The sequence below is a fragment of the Monodon monoceros genome, unplaced genomic scaffold (genome assembly GCF_005190385.1).
Source record: "Monodon monoceros isolate NGI ecotype Baffin Bay Population unplaced genomic scaffold, NGI_Narwhal_1 Super_Scaffold_8, whole genome shotgun sequence".
In the NCBI taxonomy this organism is placed as follows: domain Eukaryota; kingdom Metazoa; phylum Chordata; class Mammalia; order Artiodactyla; family Monodontidae; genus Monodon; species Monodon monoceros.
In genome coordinates this window covers 591,983-607,610 of record NW_021703785.1, presented here as the reverse complement: position 1 = coordinate 607,610, position 15,628 = coordinate 591,983, and positions in this window count along the sequence as shown.

Genomic DNA, 15,628 nt, shown 5'->3' with positions numbered 1-15,628 from the left:
CACGTGCGAAGGGGGAAAGCACGTGGAGCCGCCGAGTGCGTGATCACGGGCGTCCCCGCGGCCCAGCGTCAGCGAAGGATCCCTGACAGCCAGCCTCCCGGCCGCTCCGTGTGTGCGCAGAGCCCGGAGCCCCGAGGGGTCGGCGAGGGCGCCCCGTGAAGGCTCACGCACCTTAAGCGTCCTCCCACCGATCCCGTTCCACAGGGAGGATGTTCACGGCCGTGCTGACACTGAGAGTGGGGGGAACCCCTGCAAACCAGGGACCTTGACTTGAAAAGAGGGATCAGGAGAGCTACCACCTCTGTCTCCAGGCCCCTTGTCCCCCAGGTTCTGGTCCCACGTCAGACCAGGACAAGCAGGAGGGCGTCACGCCGGGATGCAAGAAACACATCTGATAAAACTTAAGTTTCTTTCAATAACAAGATACTAAGATGCCTTTAAATGAACGGGTCGCACTTCCCTGGCAGTCCAGTGGTTACAACTCCACACGGGTTGGATCCCTAGTCGGGGAACTGAGATCCCGCACGCTGCGTGGCGTGGCAAGAAAAAAAAAAGAAAAGGTAAATGTGTATCATCACAGCACTTATTAAAAGTGAGGTTCTGGAACCCGACTCCGGCTGGCACAGTCTGAGAGGTCCTAAAGCAAAAGTCCTTTATGACCAGTGCAGTTGGCCCGGGTTGCTAGGGTGCAGGCTCCCTCCCCGAGGGCAGCCCCTCAGACAGCCGCCCACGTGGGGAGAAAGGCACCACGTGGCAGAAGCCGTTTATCGCTGAGGCAGAGGTACCGCCTTCTCTTGCTGAATCTGAGGTAGCAGACACTGCCGTCGAGACGCTAAGAGCAACCCCACGCTATCTGGCCGACGCCAGCGAGAGGAAGAGGTGAGGCGAGCCCACTGCATCGTTCCTGCAGGTTTTGCCAAGCCCCGGCCGTGTGCCACGAGTTGTGGGTATGGCTGTCCCCACAGAGCCTGGAGCTGGAGACATATGTAATATCCCACTTAAGGGTTTACTAAGGTAAAAGAACACACTGACATGTGCGATGTCACCAACATGGAAGGAGGTGATGCTGTCCAGCCCAGGAACTCCCGGCAGGCACGGGGAGGCCACGTGTGTTAAACCTCTCACATTTGGTTAACCCGCATGTCTCCACTGTATTTATAGTTTGCGTTTCAGTGGATCAGTTAGGTACGTAACTCCCGTCAGTTCAAGGAAATTCGTGTATTATGAGATCTGTGACCGCCCACGTGGAGCAGGTTTATTTAGCAGATACTACGTGATACCTAGAAAGGAAAGTATGTGACCCAGGCCGTCCGTGTGGGACGTGATCCTGTAACAAGGCGGCAGGCTGGACACAGGTTGGGAGGGTCCCAAGTGTGGTGGCTGCTCCCCTGACGTGGGACCAGGACCCTGACATCCAGGGCCGAGCGTCCGAGGACAGACCTGAGAGGCACCATGACACCAGGAAGAGAATTTTAGTGTTTCCGGAGCCCTCAGCACTTCCACAGCACGCACGACTTAAACGTGTATTATAGGAGGGAAACCTACAAGTGCTGGAGGAGCCTTTGTCACTGTTTCGGTATCTGTTGATAAACAACTCCACAGAACACCTTTTCTCCACATAACCTTAAATCTCAAGAATGAAACAGTGCCACAGACCTCATGATTCTCACAGGCCCGTCCGAGTTCCATAACCTCTCTGAACAGAACTCTTACATGTCAGAACCCACGAGGCCTTGAACGACGTGTTACAATTGGTGAAGTTTCTATTAAAGCCTCTTAGAACTCCAGTCTTACAGGTAGAGGACGGGGCAGCGGGGCCTGGGAGAGATCAGGTGACTTCCCTGGCCCTGCACCTTGTGACAGGCCGACCCCGCCCAGACCGGGTCCCCAGGCCCCAGGCCTGAGTGGGTCACATTTTTGAACGCCAAACCAACTACACATTTTAGGCACACTTTCTGGAAATCTGAGTGAATTCCCCTCTCCTGTGAAATTACCCCGATTTATCTGTCTCACAAACGGGGTTGCGGGCTGGGCAGCAAGCACGCCTGTGGTGTGAAGATCATTCCCAGTATGAGGTGGGGTCCACACAGCGATTCTGGACAGCGTCCCCCCGACAGGGGGGCACCAGGAGGCCAGGCAACGAGACGCGGACACACACATCCACCTGCATGTGACGTGGTTTCCGGTGTGGGGTTTTGGGGACAACAATGTGTATTTTACCTCCCAAACGTGACAACCGTATGAGGGCGGGTGGGTGAACAGTACTCATATTACAGACGGCTGAAAGGAGAGAACGCTGATGTTTAAATCTATAATTTATCATGAAAGAAATAATTTTTCATGGAAAAATGTCCTTTTAAATACTTTTTTTTTTTTTTTTTTGCGGTACGCGGGCCTCTCACTGCTGTGGCCTCTCCCGTTGCGGAGCGCAGGCTCCGGACGCGCAGGCTCAGCGGCCACGGCTCACGGGCCCAGCCGCTCCGCGGCACGTGGGATCTTCCCGGACCGGGGCACGAACCCGTGTCCCCTGTATCGGCAGGTGGACTCTCAGCCAGCAGGGAAGCCCTTAACTACATTTTTTAAAGCCTACTTTATGACGCTCTTAGGAAGCTCAGCTGCCGTTATCAGAAGTAAAGCAGACCCACTGACCTGCAGGCAATTTAAAAGAACTTTTCTGGAATCACGATGACACCATCGCTGTGCAAACTGCAACGGTGCGTTAACCTGTAAAATGATTCCCAGATGAGCATCCAGAGAAGAGTGAAATGAAAATAGAGCTGATAAATCTAGACACTTGATGATTCAAAAAATATAAATCTTAACCCTGGCACCAAGTTCAAAACCGCCAGCATCCACGACACTCGTCCTCTTTAGGGCAGGTTTCCAGCAGCCTGACTTGTAGTTTCTCAGGGGTGGTTACGGACAATTCAGCGAGTGTGGTGAGCACAGCCTCGCTTTGGGTCATGATCAACAGCGACCCTGCAGCCTGCAGACAGGCCCCAGCTCCTCCGTAAACGCGGAAATCATGCAGAGGTCTCTCACAGCAACAGCCAGGGCCCCGTCTCTGGACGCCCCAGCAGCGAGCTCAGAGGGTCTCCGTGCGGCATCCAGTCAGCGGCGTCTTCTCTAAGCAGCAGGAGAGGGTCTCCAGTCTCACGACTGGTCAGGATGACTTCCAAGACACCGGCTGGCCAGTGTCTCCTGCAGGACAGCTCCCTTTTCACCTTAATCCATCTCGATTTTCTGCCTAGAGAGGGCTGCCTTAACCACCCGTGACCACTGGCCGTGCATATTCTACGAAATCACCTATAAGAACAGGCCACACTCCTGAAGGAGAGCAAATAGAATTTTTTAAAATATCAACGATTTAGAGCAATATTTTTACATTCAAAGCATTTTTTCACAATCCAACTTTTATATTTCAAGAACTCAAATGATTTTAACTTTCTATAGCCTGTGCTCCACTTAAAGAATCGGCTAAAGTGACCCTCTTCTGCTCTAGCCAGACCAGGGTTGGCAAGTGCTGGCGTGCTTGTGTGGAGCCAGCCCTGTGAGGACCGCCCACCCTTGACCCCGCCGGGAATGTGCGCAGTCACCTCCTGGCCGGGCAGAAGGAGCCGACGGTGGGTGGGGCCGGGGGGGTGGGCATCCTTCCCTAACGGGGCAGCGCCCACAGCTCAGCAGGCAGGCAAACGCTCCCCGAGTCCTGAAATGTTTGGGGTGGGGGCCGCAGCAGGCGTGGTCGTGCTCAGGTGAGCAAATGGAGGCTGCAGTCTTCCGTGAGCTTCGGCCGTGCGATGGAACAGCCGCTGCAGCCACACGCGGGGCAGCGGGCCCCAGTGACTGTCCTGCTTGAGGTCTGCCTCAGGGCCTCTGCACGTCCACTCTGAAATGGCTTAGCTTGGACAACTGTCTTCCTGACTTTAACTAAATATGAAGCTGTATTTTCTTTTGTGTGATTTACAAGACATAATAAAGTGACTACTAGTCACTGTGATCACCACCCCCGTCTCTGGACGGGGTCGGGCCAGGAGTCAGCAGGTACCATCCGCCCTGGGGCCTGCGCTGCCATCACTGACCCGTGGTCCGGGGGCAGAGACGTGCGCGCCCGCGTCAGTGCCTCTGGCCATCGCCTGAATTCCGACTACTTCCCGTACCTTCTTCATCATAGCTGGACACGTCATCTGCAATCATATTTCCAAAATCTAGCAGAAGGCTCCAAGTGTTCCTTGGGATTGATCTTTTGCGATGCTCCTAATACACAAGAGAAAAAAACCACCAGACTTACGATACAGACTTAGCTCTCAGGTTATCTCAGAACAGAATTTGATAAGGAATAAGTACCGGAACAATACTGTCAAAAGTTAAAATAATAATAGCGCTTTGGGTGAACGTTAAGAGCTACAAAATGCCAATGTGCAGATGTAGAAAGCAGACTTATTTAAACACAAATTAAAATAAAACTTTAAAAATACAAAAATTATAAACTTATTTCAAATCAAGAGGCAGCACTTTTAATCTCTTCACCTAAGCCCCAAACCAATTCAGAAACAGGGCGGGCAAGTAGTATTTTGATACATTTATTTTCCTAAATACCAGGGAGTTCTTTGAAGTGGTATGGGACACTTTTCCGGAAATGTCTCTGTTCCTCGGTACTTCAGGTGCAGCGAACATGTGCAGGATACCCGCCCGCAGCTCAAGGGGCAGCCCCGGCCCCGGCCCGGCCTCCCCTTTATCTCCCAGAGGCTCCCAGCTCATAAGGCAGCAGGTGCTGCTGTGGGCCCGTCTGCACACGTCCCAGGCACACGGTTCACAGGCGGCTCGCCAGCTCGTCTCACACCTCAGAACACGCGCGTGACCAGCACAGCGTGCTCTTGTGCACCTGCCGTCCCTCGCGAGCCCTGTGTCCCTCTGCCGCGTGGCGTTCTGGGGTCCTTCCCCAGGCTGCTCCAGGAGGGCTTTCCCACACAGCCCCCACCCCGCCACCTGGTGGAAGGGCTGCTCCTCGCATGCAGGGGGGCCCTGAGCAGGACAGCACAGCCACTGCCCGAGGTCAGGGCGGCCCGCACCCTGCACCCTCCCCGCAGCCACAGCTGAGACCCCGGCCCGAAGGACCCGCCCCCCCCCGGGGCCAGCTGAGCCCCCCACTCCTCCCGAGCGATGCACAGGACATCCGGGGTGGCCCCCGTGAGCACAGCTGGGGGGGGGCCCGCTGGTGGGCCGTCCAGAGGACGCGGCCTCGGAGCAGCCGGGGCAGAGCCCCTGGGCGCCGCTTTCAGCTGGTGGCAGAGCGTGGCCGCGGGTCTGCTGCTTGGTGACTTCTGCGCGAGGCCCTGGCCCCACAGTTAGTATGGAGGCCACCGCACCCACTGAGCCCTCCCGCGGGGCCCCGGCAAGCAGGAAGCCACTTACCAACAAAAGGATGTTCCAAAGATCTAAAAACTTAAGCCTTCCGGAGAATACCAAATTCCAATATGCGACAGCCATTTCTAAGTCTGGCAAAAAAAGGGAAAGAGCAGTTAGTGAATCCCAGTTTCTTTTTCCGCTGCACACTGACCACCGCTCAGCGCGCTGGTATTCACTCACTCAATAACCATCAGCAACCTCACCTAGAAGTGACACGAGGGCTAATGCGTTCAGAAGTGTCCCTCAAGTTGTGTGTAATCTAATTTTGTAACTCGGGGGAAATGTCTTTTAAAAAGGATTTGTTGCGAATTCCCTGGCGGTCCAGTGGTTAGGGCTTGACACTTTCACTGCGGTGGCCCAGGTTCAATCCCTGGTCAGGGAACTAAGATCCCGCAAGCCACACAGCACAGCCAAAAAAAAAAAAAAAAAAAAAGGATTTGTGTACTATGTTATTTGGACATGTAAATAAGTATCCCCTAATTAAACCATTTCAGAGACTCTCATTTTCTTATGTACTGGGCTTTCCTGAAAGCTGAACCGACCTGGATACTATTAACACATATTTATTTTTAAAAAATAGCCCAATGCACTAAGTGATGAACTACGAGTTAAAAACTCATTTAGAAAGGAAGGGACACAGTGCTTTCCAAATAGGCCTGCCTTGCCACTAAAGAGCTAAAACAGAATCTGATTCAAAAGTCGATCACATAAGTACTATAAAGACTTGGAACTTCTTGGGACTTCCCTGGTGGCGCAGTGGTTAAGAATCTGCCTGCCAATGCAGGGGACACGGGTTTGAGCCCTGGTCCGGGAAGACCCCACATGCCACGGAGCAACTAAGCCCATGCACCACAACTACTGAGCCTGTGCTCTAGAGTCCACGAGCCACAACTACTGAAGCCCACGTGCCACAACTACTGAAGCCTGCATTCCTGGAGCCCGTGCTCCACAACAAGAGAAGCCACCCGATGAGAAGCCCACACACCACAATGAAGAGTAGCCCCTGCTCGCCGCAACTAGAGAAAGCCTGTGCGCAGCAATGAAGACCCAACGCAGCCAAAAGTAAATAAATAAATTTATTTTAAAAACCCAACAAGCTAAAAAAAAAAAAGACTTGGAATTTAAAGCCAAGACAATTAAGCATGTTTATTTGGTCACTAGTCAAAGTCAACGTCCTCAGTTTTCATCTTTCCTTGGCTGGAAGGTAGAGATGATTTCACAACTTCTATACAGACCAACGCTGTGGGGCTCGATCATAAGATGGTGTCTTAATGCAACACGAGCGCCATCTCAGGGCTGCCATAGAGGATGCTCCCCGACCCACCGTGTTTGGGATACAGGCTCATTCTCTGCTCACTGCAAGGTTAGTATTGATTTCTTTCTATATGATTGATACACAAGTACTCAAGGGGCTGAGAAGGTTACTTCCTAAAGCTGACAACCTTTAACCATGTTGGCTAGCGCTCATCGCTGTCAGGTGACCAAACAGTCATACTGCAGTAATGCTTATGCGTGCGCACCTGTTAGATTAATGCGAGAAGCTGATGAATAAACATTTAAGGCAACAGATTCCTTTAAATGCAAAATACTCAGCTAATCCCTTTTCAGATATTTACCTAAATCTGGTTTGGTCCCACCTGGACAAAAAACTATTAAAGCTGGAGCTCTGACCTGAGCTTTCCAGGGTCAATCATTAACACGGGATGAGCAAAAGAATCTATGAGCAGCAGCCAACTTTAAATAAAATGCCTCTGTTCCCTGTGTGTTTAAAGTGCATGAGATGTTCTCAGTCTGAAATAACCTGGAGTCTTAATCAGAAAGAAAGCAATGGTCAGGAAATTTCAGGAGCTGGTAGAAGGGAAGGCTGGCTGGACCTTACCTACGGGGCCCTCGGCATTTACGCCTAGACGATTAGTCCCGTCCTGCTAAGTCTGCATCCTTATCACTTAGGAAATCTATACTCAACGCATCTTAATGATGAAAAGTGTCACATTGAGAAATGGAGGTAAACCTGGGGAAGGAAGAAAAATAAGTTTTTTGGCAGACATTAAATCTAGTTACTTTTAGGTTCATTTGGTCCTAGAAACCCTTCTTATAAAGTTCCCGATTTGTATGTTTGCAAACCACACAACTAAAGTAGAAGTGTGCATTTTCAGAGACCTAGCATCACTTACATAAACACGCCGAGTGCTGTCCTGATGGACTTGGCCATTTGCAAAATAACAACAAAACTCAAAATTACAGAACTTGAGAGCTGAAATCAAGAATAAAAGCTACTCCAGTGACCATAAAAGGAATCTTCATAGCACCTATATTCTTTCCAATAACCTCTGAAAAATCCTACCTCCTGAGGAAGAAAATGTTTAGAAGGTACTCCTACTTAAAATTTTTATCTGTGATACTCCCTTTAGAATTAGATCATAAAGATGTTCCTTCTGTCAAAAAAGGGTCTTTGGGCCAATGTAAAAATTAGCTAATAATCATGAAACTTTACTTCCTCAAAAATTATGATTTTTCAAAGCCAACTGATTCCAGACTCTAGCCAGTATAAAACCATGCTAAGCTTCTTACATCAAAACACGGAGTCAGGGAGCTTTAATTATCTCCTCTTTTAGCCTATCAGTTAAGCACAGGCTAAGGAATCATCACACACAAAACAATACAGCACATGCACATCTTAACACACACATAAGCAAACACAGAAACCTGAAGGAAAGGAAGGGTTCATCTGTGGTTTTTTCTGCTGTTTTTTTTTTGATTACCCCTTTCCACTGCTGTCCATGCTTTTTCTAGGAATTATAGGAACACTTGTATCAATCTCTTTAATTTATATTTAACCCTTCAGAGGACAGACCATGTAATATACTTTGGAAATTGTAAAATCAATTGCTCCATTTGGGGTTCGCAGCCATAAAATTCCTCATCTTGCTTTATTTTTGTTAAAAAAGCCCTCAGAAAACCTTATAAAATAAAATGTATGTGAAATGTTCAGGTATCTCATCATTTTCCTGTAGAGGCTATTATTTTCTTTAATACAATTTTATATTCCTTCAGCTAGTCTCACGAAGCAAAGAAACAAAATCAGTAACTGCTCTAATTCTCTAGTGAATGATTTTTAAAAATAAATTTATTTATTTTTGGCTGCGTTGGGCCTTCGTTGCTGCGCGCGGGCTTTTCTCTGGCTGCAGTGAGTGCAGACTAATGTTTGCTGCGGTGCGCGGGCTTCTCATTGCGGTGGCTTTTCTTGCTGCGGAGCGTGGGCTCTAGGCGCGCGGGCTTCAGTAGTTGTGGCTCGCGGGCTCTAGGCGCGCGGGCTTCAGTAGTTGTGGCTCGCGGGCTTAGTTGCTCCATGGCATGTGGGATCTTCCTGGACCAGGGCTCGAACCCGTGTCCTCTAGCATTGGCAGGAGGATTCTTAACCAGTGCGCCACCAGGGAAGCCCCTAGTGAATGATTTTTTATAAACATGTTATTTAAGTGTCTATAGGCATAAAAATAAATAAGACAATGATTTTCTTCTCAGTAAAGGAATTACAGGATAAACTATAAATTTCACCTTTTGTGCTGCCTGATGCTACGGCAGATCTATTTAAAATAGAGGCTAAACGTACTAGGCTCCGTATTGCCAAAGTGTTTCAAAATGCTCCGTACCCTCATACTGAATTTCTTTGAAATTATTCATGCAGAAAGAAAGTAAATTTTTAAACTTTCAATTAGGTAATGAATTGAGACTGTCACGCAGCACTCCACCGTATTCATATTTTATAACTTCTATGCGCTGCTGACGGTAAATGTTTGGGCTGTCTCTTGTTTTCTGGTCACAAAGAATGTTGTTGAATGGTTTCTGGACATGTATCCTGGCACACAAGTGAATGTGTTGAGGCAGACACCCACCCATGATTTCATGAGTCTTGTTAAACAGTTCTCCAAGCTGACTGCCCACCAGCGCCGTTCTGGAGCTGTCCTGGAAGAGTGAGTTGTGTATTCTAATGTGCACACTGCCATGAATGAGGCTGAGCGCCTGCTTGTATCTCCACTGGCCATATGGAATGCATCTTTCGTGAAGGCCTCGGTCAGGTCTCTTGCCCATTCTCAATTAGGTGATCTTTTTCTTGTTGTTCTGTGGGAATTCTCTACGTATCGGGGACACAGGCCTTTGTCAGTTGAGTATCTCATGGCTCCCACCCCTCACGTGGATGCCTCTTCACTTCTCGATGCTGTTTCTTGGTCAGAAGTTCTTATTTTAGTGTAGTACACTCTACAGTCTTCTCTACAGTGATTTTTCATGCGTTTTACAACCTGTCCTACTGCGTGGCCATAAGGATATTCTCCTCCATTATTTTCTAAAGGTTTCTGCCTTCGGCCTTTCACACTGAGATCTACAACCCACCTGAACTGACTTTCATGTACGGTGTGAGGCAGAGATCAAGATGCATTTTTTTCCGTACGACTAGACCATTCTCCCAGGACCATTTACTGAAAAGCTGTCCCTTCTCCACTTCTCCAAAGGGCCACCTTTCCCATAAATCAAGCGTTCCTGTAAACATGGATTTGTTTCTGGGCTCTCCGTTCTGCTCCACTGGCCTATTCATCTAATCTGGCCCCCAGTGTCATGTACTCTTAATTACTGTAGCTTGAAAAGTCCCATGTTATGCACTGAGATAATATCCACCCCCTCACTTTTCTGTTACTGTGATAAATTACATTGACCAACTTTGTAATGTTAAAAAATCTTGCATTCCTGGACTACAACGAACTTTGTCATGACAAATTATCCTGGTGTTTTGGTTGATTTGTTTGGGGGGCTTAGTTTATTTTGCTGAAAATTTGTTGAGGATTTTTGGATCTCATGTTCATCATAAGTGTCTTTTGGCTCTTATGACTGGGAGCGGCCTATAATTTCCCATTCTCAAAATGTCCTCTCTAGGCCTTACTATCTAGGTTGTGCTGGCCTCAAAACATTGCGGAGTGTTTCTTCCTGTACTATTCTCTGGAAGAGGTGGTGTGAAATTGGTGCTATTCTCTTTATTAAAAGCTTGGTAGGATGTGCCAGTGAACCAATTCTGGCCAAGAGTTTTCTCTTTGAAAAGATTTTAAATTATGGGTTTAGACTCTGTAAGAGTTATGGAACTATTTCTTCATGTGCCCATTTCAGTAAGTTGTCATTTTTAAAAGAACATCTCTATTTCATTCAGGTTTTCAAATTTCCTAACATAAAGTTGTTCATAATACTCTCGTCCTTTAATCTGTAGGGTCTATAGTGATGTCCCCCTTTCATTCTATATTGGTTATTTGTTATTCATTACTTAAAAGTGTTCACATAACAAGCTTTTGGCTTTACAAATCCTTTCTACTTACAACTTTTTAAAAATTTCATGAAATGACTGCCTGTTTAAAAAAATTAATTCCTTCTGTCAACACTCTAACTTCCTGCTCTTTTCTCTACTTAAGATGGATGCTTTCCTTACTGATTTTCAACTTTTCTTTCTAAAATATGCATTTAAGAAGCTGAATCCTGCAAGTTTTCATATGCAGTGTTTTATCATTCAAAATACTTTCTAATTTCCACTGTAACTTTTCTCAACCCAAGGGTTATTCAGAGGTGTAATATCCACACTTATTTCAGTCTATCTTTTTGTTATATTCCTCGTTTAATTCTATTGTGGTCAGAAAACATGCTCTGTATCATTTCAAGTCTTTGAAATTTGTTCAACTTACTTTACGGCCCAGTTTAATGTCAATGTTTATAAATGTTCTATGTCTTTTTGAAAAGAATATGTATTCTTGAACATCAAGGGCAAAGTTCTATCTTCTTTTCCAAATCTTCTATTTCCTTACTGATTTTTCATCTACTTATTCTACCAGTTGGTAAGAGAATTCCCCACTTTGCTTGTAGTTTGTCTCTTTCTCTTTAGAGTGTTAACTTCTGCTTTAAATAAACTATTATCCTCTTGGTGAAATAAAACTTTTATCATTAAGAAATGTCCTTCAGATTCCCCCTCCCTCCCTCCCTTCCTCTCCTGCTTCTCCTTCTTTCCTCCATCCCTCCCTCCTTCCTTCTTTCCCTCCCTCCTCGCTTCCTTCCCTCCTTCCTTCCTTCTCCCCTTCCTTCCTTCCTGTCCTTCCTCCTTCCTTCCTTCCCCCTTTCCTCTGCTCTTTAATTCATTAACACATAACTTTCCCCTCCTTGTTGTCCCCTCCATGTATATACTGGTTGGTTCCTCTTTGTCAAAATGTCTCTAGTTGAGACATGATGTGAGGTCTTCCGGAAATGTGATACCCGTTGCTAAGTACCACCCTGCTCCGCCTGCCTTGGGCTGGAGTTGGGGGCACTGAGAACTCAGGGGATGTGCATCCACAGCTGAAGATGACCAGGAACACAGAATTCCAGGGCCTTAAGAAGGTGGAAGCAGACCCACCCTGGAATAGAAGATTAATTGTGCATAAAACCATGGAGATGATGCTGACCAGACCATTGCAGGAACAGTTTGAGATGATTATTGGAGCTGGCTGTGCTGTTCTGCGTGTAGCCGCCCCCCCCCCCCCAGCCTGTATACCCCTGAGACTCCCTTTTAAAATCTTTGTCCCCTAACCAGCAACTTGGAGATGGTCTGAGGACACTAGTCCACCATCTTCCCAGGTTGCTGGCTTCCTGAATAAAGCACCTTTTATTTTTTCAAAAAAAAAAAAAAAGAAAAGAAAAGGATATGCCCTTCATTATCTCTAGAATTACTATTTGCTTCAAAGTTTGTTTTAATATTAACAGCCACGTCAGCCTTTTTTTGGTTAACGTTTGCATAATGTATCAGCTTCTGTCCTTCAAATTGTTCTGTGCCCTTATGTCTTAGTTGTATCTACTGTAGACAGTACACATGGTAGTTGACTTCTAAAAAAATTTTTTTAAATTTTATTTATTTATTTTTGGCTGCGTTGGGTTTTCGTTGCTGCGCACGGGCTTTCTCTAGTTGCAGCAAGCAGGGGCTACTATTCGTTTCGGTGCGCAGGCTTCTCATTGCAGTGCCTTCTATTGTTGCAGAGCACGGGCTCTAGGCATGTGGGCTTCAGTAGTTGTGGCACGTGGGCTTCAGTAGTTGTGGCTCGCGGGCTCTAGAGCGCAGGCTCAGTAGTTGTGGCGCACGGGCTTAGTTGCTCCGAGGCATGTGGGATCTTCCCGGACCAGGGATCAAACCCATGTCCCCTGCACTGGCAGGCAGATTCTTATCCACTGCACCACCAGGGAAGCCCCACGGTAGTTGATTTTTAAAAATCCATCTAACATTTAATTCACTTACACTTAATATAATTATGTAAATGCTGACATTTTTAGGCTTAAATCCTCCATTTTATCATGTGCTTGCTATCTGTCTTGCCATAAACTAATTTTCCTTGTGTGCTTTTCTTTTTCTTGGATTCTTTCGGATTGAATTTTAAAATAACTTTACTCCTTGCTCTCTTATTTAGGAATTATATATAAATTATAATTCTCCTACTGTTTTTATAGTCATTATAACACATACAAAGAGCGAACAAATATTTTCCCACTGTTTTACCCTTTTCATTTTCCTAAAAGCATCTTTTGATAAGCAGAAGTTTTTAACTTTGATGGAGTCCGATTTATCAATTTTTTCCTTATGGCTAGTGCATTTTATGTCTTCCCTGAAAAAGTGCTCCTTAACCCAAAGTTACAAAGATAGTCTCTTAATGTTTTGTCTGAAACTTTATGGTTGTTGGTATCTTGTACAGGTCTACAATCTAGCCCCAATTAATTTTCATATATGATGTGAAAGAGGGACCGAGGTTAAATTTTTTCACCTTTACCCAGTTGTTTTGGCATCATTTGTTGACAAGGCTCTTTTCTCCCCCATTGACTAACGATCTTGCAGTAGATGAACAAAGTAGGAAGACTTTACTAATTCATTTCAAGACTTACTCTAAGGCTACAGCAATTAAGAATATATGGTGTTGGGTTAAAGACAGATAAAAAGACCCATGGAATACAAGAGAGAAGATCCACACAGACAGTGTTTTGTTTTTAAAAAGATGTCAAGGTATTTCATAAAGTTTATTCAGTTTACCTAAGAATCCTGAAGCCCCCAAGGAAAGGATGTAGAATTAACTGTTAAAGGCAGGTGTTCTAACCAGTCAAGAGTTAATGGCCAGGAAAACATGTGAAGAAATCATAGCAGAGCAGACACGAAAGCCAAAGTGCTTCTAGAGGTTAGTGCTATTTAGACTAGAAGCAAAGTCCTTCACATCTCTAAAAACATCGGTTATCTCCACAATATAGTTCACTAATACATTCATAATACTTTTGTTTAATATTTTGAAAAATAGCTTCACCTTTAACTGCTCCTTGAGGTGTAGAGAGAGAGCAGTCCACCAACCATCATTAACTTGTAAGCTAAAGTTATGTTCTGTATACTCCAAATAAGAGGGCGTGAGATTATCTAAAACATTTTGGGAAGATTCACTCTCAAAATCTTTAAAATATATTTTTTAAGTTATGTTACTTCATAGGATAATAGGAATTAAAAAATGTTACTTGTGGGCTTCCCTGGTGGAGCAGTGGTTGAGAGTCCGCCTGCCGATGCAGGGGACACGGGTTCGTGCCCCGGTCTGGGAGGATCCCACATGCCGCGGAGCGGCTGGGCCCATAAGCCATTGCCGCTGAGTCTGCGCGTCCGGAGCCTGTGCTCCGCAACGGGAGAGGCCACAGCAGAGAGGCCCGCGTACCGCAAAAAAAAAAAAGTTTACTTGTACAGCATATTTCTAGACAATGTCTAAGAAATGCCATCAATTGTCTCTATAAGAAGCACTTGTTTCCAAAATGTCCCATTTTGGGGAGATTTTAACAGGTGGGACAACTTGTAGTCCAATGCCAATGGAATGCTTCTTTAAGAGGTCTTTCCTATTCTAAAACTACTGGTAACTCATCTAGGCTTTCCTAGGTGAAGAGAACGCGGAACACGTATGCTGTTACAAATTGTTACAATGATACCTTTTGTTTGGTTGGTTTTATTCAGCTGCCAGGAATGTGGTAAGATATTAGAAATAAAGTCTCATAGAATTTAACGTCACACATGGGTTTAGTGAAAACAAGCACGCTGTCAGCACAGCCTTAGAACATGTCTACCTAAGGCTTTTGAGCTCCTTCCGGAGCTAAAAATAAGTGAGTTTAGGTTGTCAACACTGAGCTATCAGAGTAGCAGCAAGTCAGCTTTTACACACCTCCTGAAACAGTAATAAGCTCAGTGATTAGAAGAAGTTTATGTACTTTCATTTACCTCTCCGACTCATCCAGCAAGTCAGAAACACGTTACGGTATGGATGAAGCTTTTATCCCAACCCTGTAAGTAGAACAGAGAGGTGTTACAAGCAAAGAGACAGAATGACATTTTATTAATGCTTAACACAGCAACACAGCAATTATACGTGGAGCACACAGTATTATGAAGTAAATTAAATGGCTGAAAACAAACCAGCAAATCACCTGGATGTTTACCGTCAATTCAAAACTGGAAGGAAAAAAGTTAAAAGGAGAGAGTGTTACAAAAGAAATTAATCTGAATAAAAACACTGAACAAAACTTTAACTGGAATTTAAAAGAAAACCAAAGGTTTAATAGTACAAATGCATAAGAAATTTGTAAAATATTCAAAGGACATAAATTGATATGAAGTTTACAGGTTGCTGAAACATAATTAATGTTGAAAGTACTTTCCTTTCTGAAAAAGTTTAAACTGAGACCAATTTACTTACCCAAGCTCTGTCATGCCATCTACAAATTCTTTTTGCTAAATTCACATAGAGTCGTGGCCCTGAATTTCCACGCTATACCCAAAACGGTGATACTAGGCTTAAATCTAGGCTTAAATCATCACAAAACTTCTGAATTCCATCAATTCCAATTTTATTTTCATCTTGTGGGTCTGTAGTTAAAGTTAAGGGGAAAAGAAGTTAAAAATTTGGATATTTTGAAAAGCATTACTAAAATGGGTGGTAAGAATCATACCTCTACTACATAGTTTTGGCAAGTGTGTTTCAAATACATCAATCAATGCACTGCAGTTTTCTACCATATGTGAAAGAAATAGCAATAAATAATGATTTATCCAGAAAATACTCTTTATTTTTAAAATCTAGGTTCCTGGGTTTTTAGGGGGGGGGAAATCATTGAAACTTCTTTGAAGACTTCATCATTAAGAAAAAATTAATATCCCTAA